We start from the raw sequence: 6000 nt of genomic DNA, 5'->3' as shown, positions 1-6000 counted from the left end.
CTAAATTTTTGTTTCAATTTTGCAATAGTTAGCGTGTTGTTTTTGTACATTTAAACGGCTTGGTTCTATCCCAGTGCAATTTTTTCTTTTGTGCAAACTGCACCACGACTCGTATGCTTACGCAACACGCAAGCATACGAGTCGTGTTTCAGGACGGTTCATTGTACGGCGCATTGTGAACCGTAGGACGTGTCTAAATGCAACCATCGCTCAATAACAATTCTTCCAATTGGATGACACCAATTTGTGTTCAGCTACACACATTTATGTGCGTAGCTGTATTTTAGGGCAGTGGCTGGGTAATAGACATCTTTCCCGAACCACGTGTTGCACTAGAGAGCTTGAAGTTTACGTTCATGGCTCTTACAAGCCTGGGGACACTCCCGCTGTCGTTTTGAAACAGTATTTCTTCATGTCGCTGTCCACCATACCAGCAATTTAGCCAGTTTTTAATTTTTTTTTTTTTACTGGGAGGGGTCAATTATACTATTATATCCGCGCGTGCATTTGTATGTATACGCATGGAACGGCGTATATATCACATGCACAATACAAAATTATGGGGTTCGGGGGTAAGTTAACCTTTTTCTGACCACCCCAATTTACACGTAGGCCATAGAGTTTCATACAATTAGAGTATTCTAGTACACTCTTATACAAGGTATTATTGTATGAAACTCTATGACGTAGGCGATATGCCTCGACCGAGCGCGTTGACGAGGGAAAAGTGATTGTACTTGTTTGCCGAATAAAACGCGATATTTCATTGCATTATGCCCCCGCTGCTTTCTATTTCCAGGTAAAGGCTCTGGCTGAAATTCGTGCACCAGGAACACTTCATCACCGCACTTGCCCGAGTAAATTTCTTTCATCGCCAGGTTCCATGTCCTTTGCGGGCGCTTCTCGGCATATCTGAGAGATGGCGCAACGCGTCCTGCAGCGAAGGGTGTTCCTCTCAGCTGCCGGTACCGCAGTCAGCGGCAACTGGCGACGTTAGGCCAGTGTGCGCCGCCATATTGCTGAAGGCCGTACAGGTTTTGATATATTTTGGTTTCTCTCAACTCGCCCCGTCGTCGTCGTTGGCTGCGATGGTCTCTGTAACGAAGGGCAGGTGCAACTCGGTTCGCCCTCGCCGTTTGTGAAACGGAGGAAGAAATCAACTGACCCGAAAGGAGAGAAAAAAGTGCTTGTTCCATCGTGCGCGTTTTCGTGCGGGTGTGTGTGTGTGTTTGAAACATCGCCGCCGTGCTTTATTTTTTCTGGGCGGCTAGCGGAGCAAAAGAAAACGCGCTGTGGATTGCCTTGAGAGGAGGCCTTTAGGCTTACGCCTCGACATCGGCCGCCGCCGCCACCCCGCTGTCATCAGGACGGACGCCGGCGTTCCCTAGCCGGTGAGTACGATCGCCGCCCAGAATCGTCTACGTGGGTGCGTTCGAGCCGAAACGCCAGCGACGGCAGGGTTGAAAACCCGGCTCTCGGAGCCGTGGTACGAAGGCGCACGTTGGTTTGACCAACTGCTCTGTTCACCGCAGTCGTGGTCTCGCTCGACGCGCACCGCATTCGATCCGAGGCGATCGGGAAGCTTTTTCGTGCGGCGATCTTAACACAGCCGCATGGTCGGTGAGTCGTGTCCCTTCCCTAAGCAGTTTCTCGGGCGAGGCTCGTATGACTCACACGCCGCTGCTCCGGCCTTGTACTGACAAAAAAACAAAAAAAAAAAAAACGAGAGCGTCAACATTTAGGCGTGTTTGGTTTAAAGAGATCGCACTTTTTGCAATGAATGAAAAGTTACTCGCAGTAACCCCCTCTATTGCTACGCGTGCGGACGTCGGTTTTCCAGACGTCGCCGGTTGAGTCTGGCAGTGGTTGTGTTCATTCTTTCTTCTACGCTTGCGCGTCATTGTTCTACGTTTTTCCTTTTCCTTGCCTGTCGAGTTTCCCAGTCTGGTCAAGCGCCGGGATTGACCTCTGCTGTTTTATTCCCATCTTGCTTCAAGAGTAGCAGCGCAGTCCTTCACACGAGTCGTGTGTTGTGCTGTGAACGGCTGATCATGGCGGTCCAACGCCGTGATTGAGACGTGATCGGTGTTTGGCACTACCTTCCTTTCAGTATTTATGAATTTAATCGTCGAGCCAGTGTAGAAAAGAGCGGCCCAACAATACAATGTACAAAGCAATGAAATAAGCGTCTCAACAAAACGAAACAGAACTAAAACAAGTGAAATCCGGTAAAACATAAAACAGTATGAAACATAAGTTTGTTATTCACTGTGTGTTACCTTGTGTTTACGGCAGTGAGATCTACGCAGTTCTTATATTAGCGCATATAGTGATCGCTTTTAAATTCATTGGGAACGAGCCACATATAGCACTTGAAATGCTTCGTTTCGTGTTTCTGTATCGTCCTAAGTTCAGAAGCCTAATTGGAACCAGCGCTCTATTTATCGAATCTTTTTTTCCCAGACGACCGAGTTCTAACAATAGCTGGTCTTGCAACTGACCCCTTCATGCATCACTTGTCATTTTCTCACAACAGGTGCTCGCTTGAGTTGTTTCAATCACAGCAGCACGTCCTCCTGTTGATTTTGTGTGCACTATGTTGTGTGGCTGTCGCGTCTTACATTTCATTACACAAAAGAATGCGATGTATTAAAGGGCGATTGTCATTAAACCACAACAGCTTATGTGTGCAATGTTAATGATCTGAAAATCACTACTGTACTGACGAAAGTAGATTGCTGGAAATGCAGGGAACGGTCACTTCATGCAATATTTGTGTAGACATCACTATACACTATATGTCGGTAAGTGCTTGGAGCTTACTTTCTTATAACCAGTACTTGTAGTGCATGACTCCTTAATTAAGCACAATAGCATTAGTCCTCTCTCTACCTACCCTCTCGCCTCACCCCCAAAATGCACTCCTTAAATGCCTTCTTTGACGTTATCCTGTAACCTGTGGTGTACTTAACTGATACGATATACTTTTTATCATGTCATTTGTGAGTGACTATGCTGAAATCACATTTTTTTCACACAACTATTGCAGCTGCTTGCATATCACGATAATGTAATGTACCGTGTATTAGGTGTCTGTTTAAAACTCCATGCAGCCAGCGATTATGTAGCGTCGTCCACTCTGGCAGCCTCCGTAATGCCTTTGTACTTCAGTTTGCAGGCCAATCAGAAAATAGTATTTGTACTGTGCTGATATGCATTTTGAAGCTGGATGTTTTAAGCACATTTGTTCCTCTTTAATTGTATCTGATCCTTCAATTTTCTGATGAACTAAGTTTGAGTTCTCTTAGGCTTGAATAGGCTATTCAAAAAACAGATGAATAGGCTATTCATCTGTTTTTGCTCATCTGTTTCTCTGGAATGTCTTGCTACAGCTGATAGGATACCGGTGCTCCTCCACTAAAGAGGTACACGGAATGGTGCATAACAGCTACTTGAAACGAAGTCACCAAAATGAATAAGTTAAACCTACTAATGTGTATACCTTGGTGGAATCAACGTAAACTGAAATTGTTGCATTTTATCGATAACACCATTTACAACATGGTCTGTCACGTTGTAAGTTTCTCTTCCCTCATGCTATTGCAGAAAGGAACTAATTGCCACTGTGTATGCTTCATAACAGCGATTCATTCGATACAGTAGTGTTGTGACTTGCGATGCTTTTGTTTTTTTCGTAATAGGTGCCTTCTCTTTGTGCGTATAAATGCCATAGTAACGCAGGCACCACATGTGGTGCCTTATTGCTTTTTTCTACCACAGTGGTCTTGCTATACTTTATTGAACTAGCTGTAGTAGATGTACCTTTTGGCGTTTGTAACGACTTCATTATTCTAGCATCACAGTACATTTTATAACAGCTTTCATGGTCTGCAGTTTGCTGCAGGTAACTGTACTAATGATTCCTGCATTATTACTTCTTTGATGCTTCATCTGCAAGAGCCAACATGTCGGGCTGGCCACTGATAAATAATAATTATTATACATTGCAGAGCAAAAATAAGTATATGTATTCATTTTCTTATAGAGCTGAAGACACTTCAAGAGGTGTAATGCATAGAGTCATTCTACTAGATGGTAGCGCAGGCTAAACACAGGGTCGACAGGGCAGTCACACGCAACACAATAGCATAGTAATTTTTATGAACTGGTTTATTTTAGCTGATCTCGCTAGTATATATAATCTCTCAGCATACATCATGTCTCAGTAACTCTAACAAGCCAACTGTTAACCACAGGCATGCATATAGTAGAGACATGACAAAACAGTACCGTTCTGAGGCACTGCTGCTTCTTTTTTTTTGCCTTCTCTGGTTATAACTGCGTGAGATATGGTGAGGGATTTAGATGATGCACAAATGTGTGATAAACTATGACCAACTATCCTCTTTGTAGTGTTAGTCTAAGTAACATACAGATTTGTAGTCGCCAAGCAGGCATCTATTTATAAACCAGCAGACAATTTATCGTTCGGTCAAGCACTAGACAACATCTGTCTTTCTGCTAGTGTTGTTCTTCAATGGCAGATTCTAGGCATATAAAGGTCTTGGAGTTTGCTTTTGCTTTTTTATTGTTGAATCGTTCTGTGTGTCGACCAGTGATTCTGTATTTTAAAGTTTCCAATCCACTTAAACGGAAAAACAGGGGCGGATGAGGGGGGGGGGGTGCGGGGGAGTGGAAGGCAAAAAGGTTGCATACATCACTGCCAAAGAATTCTATCTAGTAGACACTTTGTGAAAAGCTTTGCAGATGGGAGCGCATTTCTTGGTTTTTTGGGCAGGGTGTAGACATCTGTTTTAGACCTGATCACTTGATGGTCATGCGATACATTATCAGAAATGAGGGGCTGTTTCTTTAGCAGCATAAGATAATGAGCATTGGCAAGTTTTTTTCTTGATATTCATGATGGTCCGGCTATCTTTCTACAAACACGGGGAACATTGAGTTTATGCAAGGATGACTTTGGCTTTTCTATTGGCTGCAACTGTGCCATTGTACTTTTTGTTGGAAGTGCATAACTTGCTGGCACAATTAGGTAAAACAGGAATTTGGGTGAATTCAGTAGGATTCATTATGAAAACAGCATTGGTCCCATTGTATTTTTCTTTCTGTTTTGTTTCTGTGCTGTTATCAAGTTGCTGGTAGAGATTGTATTATATTGTAGTTGTATTAGAGCTTCCTCAGTTTTTGTGGTCGTTTTAAGAACGAAATGCAATTTAACATTTTAGCATAGGGATTAATACTTTGTTAGTTGGTTTCATGGAAGAATGGGAATTTATCTTTAGATAAGGTTACACAACTGAGCAATGTAGTGTAGTATTCTGTTCTTACATTTTCAGTTTCAAGTTTAATATGAAGAAAAACATCTTGCAAAAGTGAGGCATACCTGCAGGTCCTCATTATGTGCTAATGCTTTTAGCTAATTGATAAATCTGTTTCTTTCAATTAAAGTGTGTAAGCTGCTATGAGTAACATAACTTACTAATCATTGATAATGATTTTCATATTTCATTCGCTATGAAATTGTTTTTCTGGAAGTTAGTGTGTTATGACAATGTTGAGTGTTTAATGGTTTTTTCTCTGCATATTAGAGAAGTGCTCATGATGTGACATCATCTGGAATATGTTTTATGTAAGGAACAAGTACTCTTTAAAGGAGGGCTGGCAAAAAAAGGAACATATTAATGTTTTTTTTTTGGTATGTGGTGGTTACCCTACTCGCCCTAAACTGGAGTCAGAAAACACGCATAAAGTGTTTGATTTGATTTTAAAACTTTTGCCGCTAAGCATCAAGGAGCCAGCCGCTTGCGATTGTTATTATTGTTATCAGTCAACACAGCTCCACTGTGTTTGCAAACTCTGCATCCTAATTGCAGCCTGAATCACAGAAACCACTATTGTGGGTCACTAATGAATGATGATGATGATTTCTGCTATCCTTCCCTTCTTAGCGGGCCTTAGCGGGATCTTGGCCAATGAAAA

At 42.5% G+C, this 6000-nt stretch overlaps 1 protein-coding gene across 1 annotated transcript in view; it reads left to right on the top strand.

The window, feature by feature from the left end:
• Positions 1 to 978: 978 nt before the first annotated feature.
• Klc (kinesin light chain) overlaps positions 979 to 6000 on the top strand; it is a 181506-nt gene continuing 176484 nt past the window's right edge. The window contains exon 1 of the mRNA XM_075865941.1: positions 979 to 1391. The gene's annotated coding sequence lies outside the window, so the exon portion shown is untranslated. The remainder of the gene's footprint in view (positions 1392 to 6000) is intronic.

Source organism: Rhipicephalus microplus, chromosome 6, assembly GCF_043290135.1.
Source record: "Rhipicephalus microplus isolate Deutch F79 chromosome 6, USDA_Rmic, whole genome shotgun sequence".
NCBI lineage: Eukaryota > Metazoa > Arthropoda > Arachnida > Ixodida > Ixodidae > Rhipicephalus > Rhipicephalus microplus.
Note: the sequence above shows the minus strand (reverse complement) of the source record. Positions and strands in the feature narration are given on the sequence as shown.